Source organism: Stegodyphus dumicola, chromosome 4 (assembly GCF_044657685.1).
Source record: "Stegodyphus dumicola isolate Sdum_Otavi_A_Nest chromosome 4, ASM4465768v1".
Lineage (NCBI taxonomy): Eukaryota > Metazoa > Arthropoda > Arachnida > Araneae > Eresidae > Stegodyphus > Stegodyphus dumicola.
Window position 1 is genome coordinate 214,174,999 of NC_140771.1, and position 19,466 is coordinate 214,194,464.

A 19,466-nucleotide genomic window follows, 5' to 3' on the forward strand; every position below is an offset into this window, starting at 1 on the left:
AATGTATCTTACATATAATTATATAATATTTTAAAAAGTTTAATTCGAGGAATATTTCATTGCTAAGTATAATGTGTTAATATTCACTGGATGCACAAATAAATTCAAAACCGTTATGTACTTAACAGGAAGGCATAAAATTATTAAGAGCTTTCCACTTTTATTTTTAATTCTAATGAGTTATTTTTACGCATATCTGTGAATTATATTACACTTAAAATTATTCCATGCAGTATAGAGTAGTCGTAAAAATAATTCAGTTTTATAATAATTCATATTTGAATACTACTGTATCAATAAATGAAATATGCTTGTTAATAGTTTAAATCTGTTAAACATCTGCTTAACAAAATTAATTTATTTCGAAGTGTTATTATCAAGGGATATGCATCTGTAACTGAATCGCTAAACGTAAAGCAAGAAATAAAGCAGTTTGTATCTCGTATTCGATGAAATGATTACTAAAATTTATCTTTCGGAAAATTAAATAGCATGCATTGGAAAAAATCCAATTATAAGAGAAAATATTGAATGGGATATCGCTTCGAAGGTTTCATTAATGTAAATTAAACTGGGTGCTCGTGGAACATAGCGTAAGATTTTTTTTCCTTTTCTAATTCGCTGTTTGTTCTCTGAAATAAAGTTTATTAAATATGTGCGAAATGTAAACTGCAAAATAAAATTAAATGAAAAATACCGCAATTAAATTTTCATGGGTCATTTTTATCGTATGAATATTCGGAAGCCCGTCTTATTCACTAATTTAAATCTTAAGCTTATCCAGGTTTTTCATTGCTAGAGAAAAGAGTTTAAGCGGGAGGGGAAAGGTACTCCATTGGAGAAAAGAAGCAGGTTCTGATACAGTTTAAAACACTTTCAACTCTTCCCGAATTCTTTATGTATGAACAAAATTGTGTTCGAGAAAAAATACCTTATTGACCTTATTGACAAGTTCTTATTGACCTTATTGAGAAGTTCAACTGATTTTTATCCATTTTTTTACCATTGGATAAATCTAAAATAAGCTGAAAGCTTTCAGATTTTATATTACGCACAAAGGGTAGTTTTTTCAACGCTCTGTGTGTTAACTTTACTTATTAAATATCATGTTCTTCCCACTTAAACCAAATAAAATTCAGGTCAACAGTAATACCACAAAATATTTAAAAACAGCATACCTTTACAATTTTCGATACATAGTCTCGCGCGCTGGAGATAAAATTTTATTTTCCCTTACAGTGTTGCCATTGCTCGCTTTCAAATCGTTAAGTATGTTAATCAGAAATTCTTTAAAGTTTTAAAAATATGAAATAAGTAATAAAACAAATTCCAAAATTGGCTGTCAGGTGTCCATACCCGGGTGGAGGATTACGTTATTCAGAATTTCATGGGTATAGGCACTATCGTGTTTTCACAATGCAAGAAACATACATACATTCATGCAGATTCTTCATTATTTCGTTTCTTTAAATATAATAATAATATCGGGTGGCAACAATTTAAAAAGCTATTCGTCATTTATAGTGAAACACCACAAAATGCTCATTTAAGACTAATAGCCCTTCTGGGCTACCACACCTTTGGACTAATAAATCTTTGATTTATCTAGACTCACGAAATAATATAGAATTGATCTTAAAAGTGTCATTAAATCAGTCGATATAACACCATCTATTAAGAAGTAGAATTAATTTATGATTTGAATTTATTTTGACAAACAAACTGTGCAGAAAGGAAAAGCAGCAATAAACTCGGGCGCAAGGAAATAGTGATATTTGCATGCATAAAATTCGGTTTAATTTTTGAAGTTATTGTAAAGAATGCCCTATGTCATAAAATCGGCAAAAGAGTGCTCTTTTCTGAATGCCATTTCACTTCTATTTTGGGGATTACAAATGAAACCATGGAAAATATCAACTGCTTTTCCTCCTAAGCTTATGAATAAAGTATAAAAGAGAGCTAAAAGAAGTGAAAACAAAATGCTTCTGACAAAAAGAGCTTTTCTTCAATTATATACATTATTTGCTGGTTTGGTGTAGTCAGTCCGTTAGTCGTATTGCACCCAGTCTTTATATAATAAAGAAGAATGTCTCTTTGTGTATTTGTTTGTTCGCGATTAAGTCAGTCACTCCTATAGCTATCGTCAACAGACTTTCTACAACTTTTTTCTGTGTCCTGAAAAAGATCGACGTCGACTATTAAAAAAAAGCTAAAAGTAGAGATATTAATTAAAAACTCTGAAACTGCTAATTTTCGCCCTCATTTTTTCGCCAAAAATCCTGTCATGAGTTTCCTTCCATAAATCCCTGTGAAGGGCATTCTACCTAAGGATTGACAGCCTGTAAATATTTTGCTATAATAAAGAACACAATAGAGCCTGTAAACTTTATTATCCTTTGTACCACATATAACTGATACAAAATTCCTATGCGGCATTATCTTTTTTTTTTGTCACTATATTTTTATTACGATGAAATTTATATATTATTTAAAACTTTCACGTCGCTATGGTAAGAAATATCTGAATGTTACATGTAAAGTAATACTGTAGTTTCTCAATATTAATCAAGATTCTAATGAAATTCCTCACCTTCGCAATTTTTCATATCTTTTCCATTCTTCCATGGTGACACCTTTCATACTTCTCCTTCGAATTTTTTCCTTTCACACTTACGCTACAATTTTACTTTAAAAATAGTTTTGAAGAAGAACATGGTTTTGCCTGCTGGGCTTGAGCCAATTCACAGAATTACTACGCAGTCAAAGTAGTGAGTGGCAGCAACGACATCTGCCGGAAAAATTTAATTAAGAAACCTTGTTAAAAAGCCACGAGCTGAATAAAATTGTCTGACATAAAAAAAGGAAGAAAAAATTCCCTCTAGGCTCAGGAGATAAATTTGGGAAAGGTAGCCCATATGAAAAGAAATAATTACTACCTTTTAAAATAATTTGTTTAATTGACTCTTTGACGGATCTAGAAAAGAAAAATAAAGCTGCTAAAAAATTAAACAAATGGATTTCAGTGAGAATAACATCTAACGTTTTGTTGCTTGTTTTCAGTTCAAACTGATGGACTACATATACTGAAATTTTGTTTCACAAAGTTTGAAATGTCATTTGAGATTATTTAAATGTTATTTTATCTCTTTTTTGGAAAAAAAAATTAACATTTAAAATTCACAAACTTTAAGTTTAGATTAACGTTATCTTATTCAAAATCTTGTACAGATCAATAGGACAGATTGCAAAAGAGGCTGTAAAAAGACCCTTTTTTGTCAAGGAACAGGTTCAAGAATGCAATCACGGTATATTCTGGGCTTCTTGGTGAAGAAATGTCTTTGTCAGTTTGCCTCAATATGCATAATGATCTTTTGTAAACCAACATAATAAAATATTTAATTTTACTTAAAATCTAAATTAGTAGGTTTTTTGTAAGCCATTTATGCATTTACACAATTACAGAAATTTCAATTTGATTTTTGACCAGATAAATTGTATGGAGATATTGCATAAGGCGACCCAAGATTAACCAAACCAAATATAGGAAACTTCACTTGCTTTGCGTTCGGTATATCTTGATCTATACTACAGGCTGTTCGCACATTTTTTTAGACGATTTTCATTGTAATTGCAGAAATATTTTACATATGTTTTAAATTTTCTATTTGATAACCGCTATTCTTCACTACCATTATACACCGTAATTTCAAAGATGATAAAGCCGTAATTTCAAAGATGATAGTATCGAAAGAGGTATTTTTCCCATTGCTCTCGAACAGCTTTCTAGTGTCTAACGAGGTTATAGGTCACCGTTAGACAACTCGCTTTTTAAAAGCTCAAAAGCGCAAAAATGTATTAATGATAGATCAGGAGATTTAGTATGTATATGAGTGAAATAGTCTTGATACCCGTTTCGTACTCTACTTTTTCCAGGAAATTAACCGTAGATTTTGACGTGTTGCTGTTTGTTTTGTCTCCATGAAGTCCTACTGATTGATCACACTGCGTGTAAAAAGATAGTATTTCATTTTTGTAAATTGGGTATAAAATATGGTTTCGATAATATGTGGAGTTGGTTTTAACAATTTTATCTACTCTCTTTATTTTTAATTTGCCGTTATATGAAAAGCAAGCAATAATCATTAATCCCCTGGAAAAACGTTCTTTAGATTCCTTGAACCATGTTTTAAGATTTTTCCCTTCTCTTTGATGATAATAAATGCATCTCCTTTTTATTGCAGTCATTTAATCACACCCAAGATTCCTTTATTGTGACAACACTTTTCCATTTTTGTCCGAATAAATTTTTCTCATAAAGAATTCTGCAGCGTTTTCTGCATTCGGCGATATCTCTTCGAGAAAACCGATGCACATTATGTTTCTTTGCCTTTTTAAGATTAAAATCAGATTAAAATCCCTTTGTTTATATTTGACACTGAGTATTTTAAAGATTTTTCAACTTTCGCCGTCATAAATGTCTACAGTACAGACCATTCAGACTAGGCTGGATACGGTCAAACCCTGCTTGATACAATCAGGAGTAGTGACAGTAATATAGTGATACTGCGATGTAATGAAATTCTAAAAGCCTCAGGTGGCATAGAAGGGAGTTGTTATTCTGGCTAACGTTTCACTTCATCAGACAATGTTTCATCACCGCACGCCTCTGATACCGTGAGATTCTTGTCTAGTATATTGAGAAGTTATAAAAGTGATACAGTGAGTTATATTGATATAGTGATTAGTTTGAAAGGGTTATATACAGAGATCTTAACCTGATGGAGTAACCAGTGATTTTTGACTATTCTGTCCCTGCATTAAGCCTGGTTTCACCATTATAGCCTTCTGATGTGTGATAGAATAATATTCTGGGTTGACATATTGAGGAGTGAAGCGATAAAAGCGAATGTCTGATACCATGAGATTGTCGCTACATAGAATAAGAGGTTGCAATTTTGGCTGGTCTGTCACTGCATCAGGCGAAGTTTTGCAGGTGTTCTCGTTCGTGGGACGGGACTGAATATGTCAGCGTTATACTGTTATACCCATTCGATCAATGGTGAAATTTTAGCGTCGCACCATCTTCCAATTGTACTTATCACAGACAGACATCATAGTGAAATCCACGTCTGATTTAATGAGAGACAATAACATGGTAAAAACGTGTAGTAGCTATGACTATAGATAATGTGTGACATAGAGGCTATATCTTTGTACCATGGTATGGTGCAGTGAGCGCCTTATATTGTAATACAATGAGATTTTCGTCTAGCAGCGTGAGATGAGAGAATCTTAATTAGTCTGTACAAATTTTTAATCTTTTTTAAACGGATGCTTAAAGCTCGCCATCAAAGAACTAAGACTCTGCGTTAATCAAGTAACAATAGATATATAAGTAAGAAAACAAAATATTTATGAATAAACTCTAGTTACACTTCTAAAAGTCATAACTGTTAAAACTTTCTCTATTTGAAAAAAGCAGATGTCTATGTACAATCTTGTTATATCATTAACCAATTAAGAAAGTTCTAATCCAATGAAGATTTGAGATTTTATAGACTCATCGCTCATTTTGATCGAAACTACTATCCAGTCACAAGGTGACAACTTGGGATATCATTCAGCATAGTCAATGGAAAAGAACATGATAGTTATTTTTAAAGTAAGGTCCGTTTTGTAATAAAATCCAAGCACGTAGAGCCTTAAACACTTTTTTCTGAATTTACATACAATTTTTCCTTTCTTTACAAAATTTTCTTTGCCTGTTTAAACCCTTAATGTAAGGAACAACGTGTTTATGGGCCTCTTTCTCATAGAATACAGATGAATGTTCAAACCTTCTGTTGAATTCCCGTTCACAGATAGTGAAGAATCTGCATGAATGTATGTCTGTTTCTTGAAATGTGAAAACACAACGGCACTTCCACTCGAATATGAGCATCTAGAGGCCCAAATGTGGAATTTGTTTTATTATCTACTTCGGATTTCGTCAAACTTTAACGAATTTTTGATTAACAAACTCAACAATTTCAAAGCGAGCAATGACAACATAATACGGGAAAACAAACATTTGTATTACAACAAGCAAACAAACGCGCGAGACTGTGTATCGGATATTCTAAAAATATACTGTTTTTAAATATTTTGTGATGTTGCTGCTGATTTGAATTTTGTGGTTCAAGTGCGAAAAACATGATATTTATAAATAAAGGTAACATACAAAACGTTTAAAAAACTACCCTTTGGGCGTAATATAAAATCTGAAAGCTTTCAGATTTTTTTTTAAATTTGAAAATTTTCAGTTATTATTTTAATCATTTCATAGTTTCAGTCACTTCTCAGACTCAATTTATACGCTAAAAATGATACTGGCCTCCGTTTTCATACCTTTAGAATTTCATAGTTTAAAACTATAAATAAAGAAGTGATTCCATCTTTAAATTTAGATTTTAATGTCTATCAGCTTAGTTACTTAGAAACTATTTCATATGTCAAAAAAAAAAAAAAAAAAAAAAAAAGAAGCTTTGAAAATGTAATTGGATTAAATCTTTATTATTCCTTTGGCTAAGTAGTGTAAAAGTACAATCAATCACCTTTTCAATTTTTACGTTGCATTTTACGCTTTTATTCATTTTAAGCTGAAATGCCAGAAATTTCATAAAGTTACACTGAAACACTCTGAAAAGAAACTGAAACAACTGCACGAGAAACGTTTCAAAAATAGGACTACACTACACTGACTTTTAAAACATAAAAAGGCTGGGCTTGTTTCCATTCAGGATTTCTCGAGAAGGAATATTTTATGACGTCTTCTCCATCCTGGGGCATTAACGATTCTTTTAGAATACTTTCCGCGTTTGTTCGCTAGAAATCACCTCAAATGTATTTTAATAATGCGGAATTCGTGCAACTTTATGAACTATGATGAAGAAAGTATTATAACATTTCTGCCATTCCAAGTGGAAAAGAAGGAACAGAAGTAAATTGACGTCGTCCTGCATATTTTACAATCGTCCTGAAGTGGTCGCGCTCCGTGAATATGAAAGTAGCGTTCTAAAACAAACAGCAAAAGATTTTATGTCATATTTTGAGATGAAACTTTCACTTTGACTTGCAAATTTGAATCTTCAATAGAAGATAAAATGTTCGGTCAGGAACAAGAGAGGAAATTAGTTGCAGCTAAAGGTCGTGTTAAAGAAGTTTAGGAATTGCTTTTAAGGTGAATTATAAACTAAAATTTTCTTAAGTCACTTGAAATATACAGATTCAGATCTAAGTTACAAATGTATTTTAGGCAACATAAAGTTTGCCATGAGATTTTAAGTAACATAAAAATGTTCTTAAATTAAGGATAATTTGAAACTTGCTATAATTTAAACCAAACTGTTTGAGGTAACAAAAATAGAAGAAGGCATTAAGATCTAGATAACTTGAAGCATTTTTCAATTACCAATTACATATAATTTTGCATAAAATAGGATTATTTTAATTGGTGTAAGAATTTCTAGCTTCAGTTTATAAGTGCAAGATTCCCTTTACCCAAAGTTTATTTTAAAATCAATGATTAAATGATATTTCTGTAAGAAGTACAAAAAGTCTGCTAAATTTGGAAAACAATGACGATATTTCTTTACATTTTAGTTCTTGTAACATTTCAAACTAAAGTAATGCAGAAAAAGTGTAATTTTTCTGTCTTTCAGCCACTAACTGAAACTGACAACAGATTAACTCGTCACAATACCAGTATTCCTACTTAAGACTATAAATAACCTTAGCCTACTCTAACAGTTTACCCAAAATTAAAACACACTTATTAACCTGGTCTAATATTCTGTAATATTCTTAATCGAACAATGACTTCTGATATAAGGCAAGATCAGCTGTTGGTAGAACAGGACGACGTCTCTATTAGAAGTCATTGAGGTTGCAGTTATTCCTCTCAATTTAAACTACGCTATTTGTCCTTAAAATTTAAATAAACCTCTGGACTGAGAGGGCACGTGAAGGAATGAGTCATAAAGGTAGGATGAAGAATAAATGTTTAACAGATAATTAATGTCGCAACATACATAGAGGAATTTGAAAATGCTTTGCTGTAGATAGATGACTAGTCTTGTACTTAGACAACAGCTATATGATTTAAATTGAAACTGAATGGTATTGCATATATATTCTAGACTGGCAGAGAGGACGTAATGCCGACTTAATGCGGCAGAGAGGACTTAATGCGGATGTCATATTTGAGAACATTCCGGTCATATGTCATAAATGCCATATTAATTCGAAAATTAGTTCGGTGCGTTGAGATTTCAATAAATTCTCTCGGATCTTTGCTTTTGTATTCAGCCTTGAAATGGCTAAAGCAGTATATCCCAAGTCAAAAGCTTTGGAGCTGTTCGAAATCCTTAATATCTACTCCGTCGGAATCGAAAGCATTTTTTTCAGTTCCTCCTCTCTCTGAGAAGACTTAACTATGCCGGAAATAGTTTTGTTAGTTGGATATGGAACAAACAGAAAACGCTGGGAACTGCGCCCAGAATTTACGATTTAGATTATAACTGTCATGAAGTATATTTGCTCCCAAACACATATGGCTAAAATACCTTCGATTTAATAGGCGTTCGAATGTTCAAGTAGCTCAGGAAGCTATATTTATTACAATGTTTTTGCCTTTCCAAACCTCAACATAAAGATGAAATTAGACATAAAGGAAAGATGAACAAATTAATTTTTAACAGGTAATTAAACTTAAATGTCACAACATGTGTAGAGAAATTTGAAAATCTTTTGCTGTAGCAAGGCTTGTGCTATCGATACCACCTTCAGACTACAATATCCATGTCAAATTTTTGACAATAAAAATATTCACGTATAGGCAAAATGTCATCAAATGTAGCAGAAATTTACTGAGAATCATATTCTGTCTGAGAAGTGTATTTATAATTCTAATACGCAAATGTAAATTAATGAATATCGGTCCACGCCTGGATTTACACTGATAATAATGAAATAGTATTATTATGCAATTTTGTTACTAAAATATTTTCTTTTAATTTAATTTTTGTGAGTAAATGATTAAACTATTGAGATTCTATGCTTACCTGATTACTTATAAAATATTTTTAATATTCGGAACTTCGAAATATTTTGGTAAACATTATGCATTAAAATGCTTCCAGTAGTTATAAGCATAAATACCTTTTTGATATTTCATTGCAAAATTTCTAAATGATTGGCAAACAATTTACTGAATTAACAGTAGAAATATTTAGGTATGAATCTTTCCAGTTAATTAAGTGATTAATAAATTTAAGTGTTAATTTAATAATGTTTTGCAAGCATTTAATAGGATTAACAATAACAGAAGTAGAGCATAATCCGATTAGTTTAATCTGAGTTCAGCCTTAAACTTCTACCAATTCGAAGGTAAATATTTAGATTTACATTTATTCCAGAAGAGAAAATACAAAAATTCTGTAAAATAATCCCTGGAGTTCCTGCATATTCTCGGATTAGATTATAGAAGAAAGCTTTGTAAAACATTATCAACACTCATAGTCAAGGTTTTTCCTTTATTTTTTTCCCATTACGCATTAAATACTTTTTTTGCGTAAGTAGATGTAATCCCACTATTATCGGAGGAAAATGAAAAAAATCAACTTTTTATTCTGTTTACATTAAGACCATTTGAGTTGCTTAGAATGTTATCGTTTCTTTTATAAGAAAGGCAAAAGCATTAAAAAACGACTTTAATTTTTTTGAGCTTTTGTTTTTTTAAATGAGCTTTTTTTTCTTCCCGTCTGTTTTATTAAGATGGCCGTCAGCTCGCTCGAACAGCTCTTACACTCAAAATAGACACACAATTTTGATCTTAATTTAAGACAATGGAATTTCATGGAGTCTCATTTATGTGCATAATTAACCACCAAGGGAGTCTTAACGCTTGTGAATAATGAAAGAAATGTTGACTTTTGGAGATTTGGGCTGCAAAATGTTTGTTTTTGCATGAAAGTGGTATCATTTAAAGCTCATTTCTAGACAAGAGGATATTTGTACAAAAGAACGACTGCTATGAATTTTTAAAGCTCGAAATTGATTAAACATTGATAAATAATTAAATTTAAGACTGAAATGTTACTCGTTATTAAGCAAACAAGCAAATGTAAGGGTTAAATATTTAGAATAAAAAAAAAGAGAGAACACTGATTAGCAAGTTATAAATTACTCAGACATAAGTTTTACTTTTTACAACATTTTATTTATTGAAATGTGTTTACATAATCACTATAAAATTAGAACTTTAATTTTAAAGGCTGTTTACCTTTGCATCTAGTAATTATAAAGATACACGTTTTAAGTTAAATATTTTTCTTTTTTATGTTGGTAAATTATAGATATAATATATGACGTAGATGAACGTTCTTACTTCTTACCAATTTAATTAGCTAAATATCTGCTTAGACATTTTTAAAATCAGATTTTCAACGTATAGTTTAAAACAATCTAAAAGAACTGGTGCCCAAAAGAATTTGTTAAGGTTTTTTACACTCTCGCCTACCAGCGTCTCGTTTACCTACTGACCTCTCGGTCTACCAATCCGCTGTCACACTCACCCATTTCTTTAGTCTTTTTAGCTCTATTATTAAGCATTATGTTTCTTGAACTAACGCCATATACAGTTCAACAGCAAAATTACACATATTTTAAAAGCAATAACAGAAGTAGAGCATAATCCGATTAGTTTAATCTGAGTTCAGCCTTAAACTTCTACCAATTCGAAGGTAAATATTTAGATTTACATTTATTTACGTTTAGAATTTAATACGTTTAATACGTTTAGAATTTAATACGTTTAGAATTCCCTATGTAGCTTTAAGTTTGTTAGCATAGATTCTCCCCCACTCTTTCCTCATTTCATGATATCAATGTTCAATATCCTTGCTAAAATGGCATTGTAAATCTTTTTAGTCCAAAAGGGCTTTCCAATCTTTTTAGTTCCTGAAAGACTATTGTTTTTGTTTTGCGATTTTGTACCGGAACCCTATAAACGGGGTACCATTTTTCAAATCTTTACCACGAAATACTACCGCCCTATATTATATTTGAAGAAATTAAATAATGAAGAATCTGCGTAAATGTATGTAAGTTTCTCAAATTGTGATAAAACAAGATAGCTAGAGCCATTCAATTTTGAATGACGTAATCCTACTGCGAATATGGGCATCTGAAAGCCCAAATTTGAAATTTGAAATTTGTTTCATTATCGATTTCATATTTCGTAAAATTTTTAACGAATTTTTGATTAACAAACTCAATGATTTCAAAGCCAGCAATGGCAACATCCTGATACGCGAGGGGGGGAACCTTTTTATTTCCAGGGCGCGGAACTGTGTATCGGAAATTCTAAAGATTTGGTCATTTTAAAATTATTTCGTGATATTCCTGTTGAATTTAATTTTATAATTTAAATACAAAGAACATGAAATTTTAATGAATAAGGTAACATACAAAACATTTAATAAACAAAGGTGTCCTACATATATACTTCCTGTTTATATTATATTTATTAACTCTATGAACATCATCATATTTTCAATACTATTTTACATTCAATAAATAAACATAAATAACCTAAACATACTATCCTATTTATGTTCTTATCATTATTCCTTTATTCATGTAATCTCTATTTAGGATACTACTTATTAATTTACTTTATAAAAACCGTCATATCTTCAGTCCTACTTCATAGTATTTATTATTATTTATTATTCTTACTCTATAAATACTCTACTATGTTCTTATCGTTATTTCCATTTATGATGTACTTCCAATTTAGCTATTATTCATTAATATTTCTTTATAAACAGCGCCTTCCAATTTAATATGTTATGATATATTAACTTTCATACGTTTTCGTAATTATGTTCTGAGTGTAAATTGTTTTCTAATAAGTTAAAAGTAATTGTTTTATCATTTTACACCATTTTAGACTTCTGGAAAATATTAGAACGACGACTTTCTCCCAGATGACTGACCAAATCTGCAATTCATACTTGAATTAACTGACAAACAGAAACAAGTCTACTAGGTCAGAGTTGGCAATAAAAGAATTAATTTATAATTTTATTTTTAGAAATTATCAAAATTTCACACTTATGATCTTAGAATCGATAGTTGTTATGCTGAAGAGAATTCCCAACTATTATGGCATAGATCGACTTATTTACCCCGTTTAAAATTTATTTGCTCTAAAAATTTCTGCATTGTTTTATTATAAATTTACCATGTAATATTAATATATATTTGAAAAGAACTGTATTCAAATGCAGTGTCATCCCGATAAATATTTGCATGACTACACACCCCAAGCTAAAATGTATAACGTATTTTCTTATTAATGAACAAATGCTTCCACCACCAAAACAATTATTTCCTTATGTTCTGTTCTCTAATGTTTCTTGCCATCCTGTTGGAGGAAGAGGGGGATGGTGACTAACCGTTGCTTCTTCAGCTGCGAGAAGAACATCCGGTGGACAGCAGGTTTTCCCACTGGAAGGTAGAGAGCTGGCTGAAGAAATGTGTGCTTAGGTGTTTACAATCTCCAAACATCAAGATTTGCTCAGCCAGATGAATACGGGGCCGAGAAAGGGGGAGGGGGCTATGTGTGGCGCAGCATTAAGGAAGTAACACTCGAGGGAGATCATGTTCTAGGTTTGGTAAAGATACGCCTAATGTCTTCCATCTTCTGAGAATAAATTGAGGGAAAATCGCAAAGGAAATACTCTGTCTTTTGTTTATGTGTTATCATAGTTCAGAGACCTTCTGTTGGTGTATAGCATAATGAAGGAAACAGAAGCTATACAGTCTAAGTAATTACTTTTAAGAAAGTTTGTTTTGTGAAAGTATTTGCATAACTTGGAATTAATAAGAAATTGAAGCAAGGTTTCTTTCTTCGGTGAAAATACATGCTCTAAAAAGATGAAAATTTAAGGAAATTTCTTTTCAGGAGTATAACATATATAGAAAAAGGCTTTTTATTAATATATATCTCGAGGGAATATATATTTAATTTCTTTAAACATATTAAAACTCATTTGAAAATAATTAGAAATAACGTGAAAAAAAAAACAAAATCACTCCAACCGCTACATACTATAGTAATTTATAATAAGAAACGTTTGGTTTTGGTATTTTTGCGATTAAAATTTTTCTTAGCAGATTTTTTTGTTTTCAAGCAAGGAAGACTTGAAATTACTAATTAAAATTCCGTCTAAAATTGTTATCATTCATGTTTTTAAATTCTTTTTGCTTGGGGACTAAACACTGGGAGTCCTGCGATATGCTGGCTACTTGTTCAGGGTATATGCTTACGCACTGCAGGCCTTGGCCCATTAGGGCTGGTTTGCACTGAGTTTAGTTTTAGTTTTATATCATTTTTTATTTTCTTATGATTTGAATTACCTTTTAATGTCCTAAAATGTATACTTTTGTTTTTGAGTTTAAAAAATGAGAGTGGCGGGAATATGTCTTCTAAAGTAAGCATCCTGTTCAGTTTAATTGTGTTCTTAATGAGAAACTTTAATGTTTAAGATTATTTGCTATTTATTTTGTTTAACAGGATTCTTTTGGCTTAAATGGATTAATGTCTTTATTTGGATTGAGTATTAATTGTGACTTATGATTTGAATCTAGCAAATAATTTGATGCTTACTTAGAAGTAAAATGAAATTTAGTTGTTGTTAATTGATGGTAGATTAGTTTATCCCCTTGATAAGTTGCTTAATGTGTTGTCAATGACTATAGCTACTTTTTCAATGCTTAAAATGCTTACTTTTGGTTTTGATATTTTTGCGATTAAAGATTTTTATTAGCAGATTTTTATGTTTTTAAGCAAGGAAGACTTGAAAATACTAATCAAAATTCCGACTAAAATTGCTATCATTCATGGTCTTAAATTGAATTTGTATTCCTTGGAGATGGTATATGGAAAGTTTTCTTATTATAAATTATTACAAATTATTGGTTTGCTACTTTGCATGTTTAGGGCAAGTCATGGGCTTTTTAATTTAGTTTTAATTACTTTTATTTTGAATTTATATATATAATTGTCCTTCGAAACTTGAAGAATGTTATTAGTTTTGTATATCAAAATATTATTGCACTAATTATTATAGCTGTATAATTAGAGAGCTCTCTCTTAGATATATACATACATGTGTGTGTGTGTACATTTACTTAAATTTTGTAATTAATGGTTATCTCCTAGGAAGGGAAATGTAAAACTATTATAAACTTGAACTAGAAAATGTTAATACTTAAAAGAACTGCGTTAAAACTTATAAAAACTTGTATTAAACTAAAAAGAAGGTATAAAAATATGGTACGTATTAAATTAATGGAAAAAATGGTATGCATTAAATAAATGTATTTAAAAATCGAAAAACAATAGTACATACATAAACGTAAAGTAGAACAGTGCCTACATAAAAAAAGCAATTGCATTTTTAATGATTTCCCGCAACAGGGTTGACTTAAAAAGGGAAATTAACGCTTCCCACAAAAATCCGCAATAATATGGGTATGATTGCGTTTCGTCTTCTTCGTACGTTTGAACGAATACTTTTAATTGCCAAAAACTAATGTCTAAAGTTTGTAATTAAATGAATAATTAATGATTTTCAAAGTAATAAAAAGAGAACATATTTATAAAAAATGTTAATAAGGTTAATAAAAATAACTAAAATTTTTTTTTAAAAGTCTGAAAGTTTTCAGATTTTAAATTAAGTCCAAAGGAGCGTTTTTTTTTAACGTTTAGTGTTTTACCTTTATTTATTAAATATCACGTTCTTTCCACTTAAACCGTATAATTCAATTCAATAGCAATGTCGCAAAGTAACTTTAAAATGAGCATATCTTTAGGATTTCCGATACACAGTTTCACGCGCTGGAGATAAAAAGGTGTTCCTTTCCCGTAGAGTGTTGCCATTGCTCTCCTTTAAATCGTTGAGTTTGTTACTCAGAAATTCGTTAAAGTTTTACAAAATATGAAATCGATCATAAAACAAATTCCAAACTTCAAATTTGATCTTTCACATGCCGATATTCGTAGGAGGATTACGTCATTCAAAATTCGATGGCTCTATGTACCGTTGTTATATGACAGTGCGAGAAATATACGTACATTTAGGCATAATTTTCATTATTTAATTTCTTCAAACATTATTCACGACTCTAACATTTGGTGGCAACAGTTTGAAAAGTGAAACGGACATTTATAGTGATTCAACGCAAAATCGCGAAACGAAAACAATAGTCCTTCAGGATCAAAGCCCCTTTGGACTAAAAAGATTGTTATAAAAACTGATGGGGAATTTAAAAGTGTCATATAAAAATCAGTGCAAGAATATTATGTAATTTAAATTATTACATAATTATAATGCATTAATTACATGCATTTACAAAAGCATAGGCCAAATTATACATATTTTAATCCTAACTTATTTAAATTTCACAGCTGCTACCGTAAAGCATGGAATATATATAAATATATATAAAGTACCAAATAAATTTGCCTGTTTCGAATCAGTAAAAACACAAATTAAAGAAGTTTAAAAATCAAAACAGTCTCAGAAAAATAGTCAAAGTAGTCTGTATCTTTTATCAGTCCAACTCCCAAGTAAGCCATTTTAGGCTTAGCAATAGTATTTTGCTTCTAAACAGGAAGAATATATGTATGTTTTCATTTCAAAACTTTTGTTGCTCTAATGTTACAGCTATTAGGAACTATAATCTTTTTATTTTTAGGTCATTTTTTTATAAATGTGGGATTCTTTCTCTTTCACATTTGTTTTAGGATTGGTGTACTTAAATTTTGAATCTTTTTAGGTTTTTTTTCAGCCCTTTATGCTAGTTTATGATTTTGATGTTAGAATGTTTAAAAAAAATTAATCTGCCATATATTTCACAATTTAAGCATGTTTTTTTTTTTTTTTTTTTTTTTTTTTTTGTGTGTTGAATTTCTTATATTTGCATGCTTTGGTTTTTGGACTCGGTTTGCTCAAAATATTTTTTTAAAAATATTTTGTAATTTGTTTATGTTTTTTGATACTATAATTTTGCAATTTGCTTATTGCTTACTACAGCTTGTAGGGGCTGGACTGATAAAGACAAAGATTACTTCCACTGTGATTTTTAAACTATTTTCATTTTTAAACCTTGTGTCTTTATTGTTTTAAAAATAGGCTAATTTATTTAGTCTTCGTTGCACTAACCCCCTGACGACGATTTAGCGATGGATGTAAATTTCTTACTTCATTTTTGGTTCTGCCATGTTTTCCCCCATTTGCAGCTTGTCACTAAGCTTTGGCTTTAGATTTTACGTATGTTTATTCCGAACTGAATATGGGATGAATATTCATCCCATATTCAGTTCGAAATAAACATGTATGTGTTATTTTTAAATTTATCCAGCATTATACATATGTGTGTGTATCAAAAATATAAAAATCACGTGCGGCTTCTTTTAATTTATTAGCGAGGAAAATTACAAAATTTAAACGCATTGTGTATTGAATCCTGATCGTAAGAATCGCAAGCTAGCAAGATTTCTCTAAATGCTGGAAACAGTAAAAATAAATCTCTTAATTTTAATTGAATTCTCGTAATCAGGCATTAAAAGTTCGTTTCAAACTTTCAGCATTTTGGCTCATAATATGAATCCTGTAAGATAAATAACTGTAAAACTTTTTAACTCAAACGAAATGCAAGCAAATAATAGGAATAGATGCAGTAAAAACATAAAAGAAATCCCGATAACGATAATGATGTATTTATATTCATAATATTGATAAAAGTTATGTGAGAAGAGCCATATCTCCTTATGATTAGTAATAACCTTATTGAAATTGAAATGTATAGGTGTTTATCATTTCGAGGCTTAACATGATTTTCTTCGCTATTTTAAAAGTTCATATTCAGTATTGATCGTTGTTAAGAAGCATGAATATTTTATAACTGCGTTGAAGAGCGAATGAGCATTTTCATCTTAGTAGCAGTAGAAATGCTTCGGACGTATACTATATTCTGCAGAACAAATATACCTTTTAATAAAATAAATGCATAATGGACATTTGAACTTTGTTGTGAATTCAAACACCTTACCTGTTGGTTATAAATGAGCAAAAAAACACATTTAATGTAGAGATTGTGTTTCGTTACATTATAGACATCGCCGTTTTGAGGAGGAGGGAAGAAGTGGGGGTTGAAACAAGCACTTAAGAGAGAGAAATGATAATATACACAAAGCCGTTTTCAGTTGGAAAAAAATGCTTAAGATGTATGGGATGTGTGTATCTTTCTCATACATAATACAGCTAATACTATATTAATGTTATTTATTTCAACGTTTCCCAAGTTTCTGTTTTTTTTTAAAAGTTCGATTAAAAGATATGAAAACAGATTTTAGTTGGTAAACAGTTAGAAGGCTAATTAACCTAATTTTTATGAAAAAAAATCTAGAAGGATTAAACCTTTTTTAAAGTATTAATTATTTTACGCATATAATAATTCCAACTTTTCAGTTGACTGATGAGTAGAACTTACTCTTCAGTTTTTGCTATGTATAAATAATTATACTCAATTTTTTATTAAAATGTTTTAATAGACTTGCTACAATACAGGTCCTTGAAAGCTAGAATACCGAAGAACTATGTAGCGGCTATTCGCTGAGTTGTTATATGTAAGTAACAACTCCAGAGACCTAATTAACTTAAATTATTTAACTTACTTACTTTACTTAAACTAACTTACTAACTTACTTAAATTAAACTAGCTTTCTAACTTACATAACTTAAATTACTAACTTACATAACTTAAATTACTAAACTTAAATCACGTAACAACTTACATTACCCTTTTATTCCAACTAAAAATATATTTACAGATGCCCTCTCTTGCGCGTGCAAAACGCCTCACTTAGGCTTTTAACTCAAAATAAATTGGCCGTTAATTAGGGATAACCGACGTATACTAGCAGGCACGTATTAAGTACGCCCGTAGAAAGGCGAGTTTTAACTAACGGCAAAAACATGGCCGAAAGGCAGAATACGCTCTCCTACTGAAGTAACTCACACATCAGCTTAAATACTCGTTTTGACCTTACTTACATAAATCATAACACTGAAAACTCATCCTGGCTGGGATACGCAAGTGGGTAATTAGAAGGTAGACGAAAGGATTGTTGCAAAATAAAAATAACTCTTAGGAAAATAAAGCAAAATCCTAAATTTATAAGGTATATCTCCCGCCTTCTTGCCATGCCTTCGTGGTATAGTGGTCTCCACGCTAGGCGCGTATCCAGAGGTCCGCGGTTCGATTCCAGCGAAGGCGGTTGCTTATTTTTCATCTTTCCTGCTTCCAAATTACCTAATGTTCTTACAGTGGCACCCGAACTAAAAGAGAGGTGGATGATGATACTCCACACCAGGAATTTGGCGACTGGGTCCCCTAACACCCCAGTTGCCCTTTAAAAAAGGGGGGGGTTATATAAGCTATATCTCCCGGCTTCTTGGCATGCCTTCGTGGTGTGGTGGTCTGCACGCTGGGTGCGTATCCAGAGGTTTCGGTTCGAGTCCCTGCTAGGGCATTGCTCCTTTTTCATCTTTCCTGCTTCCAAATTACCTAATGTCTCTACAAATTTTACAAACATTGGAAGTTCTTAAAACCTGAGGTTCTAAATCATGACATATAAACTTATATATTACTCAGAACCTCATTCTTGTAATTTCCTCATTCTCATTGTAATTTCTTGTGCTTAAATTTATTACTTGTTACTGATTATTAAAATACTAATTGCTTATTTCTGCAAAACAACGCTATGTGACAAAAACCAATCAATGATTAATTTCCTTCAAGGCTTATTTAAAAATTAAAATAAGTAAAAAATCTTTTTAATTTGCACAATTTTAATAAACCTCATTAAAAACTAAAAAAAAAAAAAAAAAAAAAAAAAAAAAAAGAGTCGTAATATTCTGAGTTACATGTGACTAAAAATGAAAGCTAGGGCCGTCCGGACGGTATAGTGACTAGGGAAACCTACTGCGGTACAGAAAGGCCGAGGTTCCAATACAGGAGAAGGCCTGGGTATTTGTAAATGTATAGTGTCTTTGCGGCATGGGACACTCTAAATGATGGTGAGCCGAAAGTCCTCTCGAAAAGTTTGGTGGTAGGGGAGAAAGGTGTGAGACTTCGGAACACTGCCCGGGAAGCTCACGATCAAAATTGGCGTGGAATGAGAAGTCAACGTCCTTGAGAATCTGGCAATCATTCTTCTATGAAATACATGCACAAGACGATAACAACAACAGCAATGAAAGCTAAAACAGCTAAGAATAGCGGATTGTAAATAAAAAATTTCATAGAGATACCTAGTTGAGCTCAACATACAATAATTTTTACATACGTAG

At 31.0% G+C, this 19,466-nt stretch overlaps 1 protein-coding gene and 1 long non-coding RNA gene across 3 annotated transcripts in view; one reads left to right on the plus strand and one right to left on the minus strand.

The window, feature by feature from the left end:
* The window catches only part of LOC118199869 (uncharacterized), a 158,543-nt gene extending 155,823 nt beyond the window's left edge, over positions 1 to 2,720 (minus strand). For both annotated transcript variants that reach the window (XR_004760002.2, XR_004760001.2), the window contains exon 1: positions 2,591 to 2,720. This is a non-coding gene — a long non-coding RNA (uncharacterized LOC118199869). The remainder of the gene's footprint in view (positions 1 to 2,590) is intronic.
* The window catches only part of LOC118189736 (alkaline phosphatase-like), an 818,836-nt gene that overhangs the window by 50,416 nt on the left and 748,954 nt on the right, over positions 1 to 19,466 (plus strand). The window lies entirely within an intron of this gene.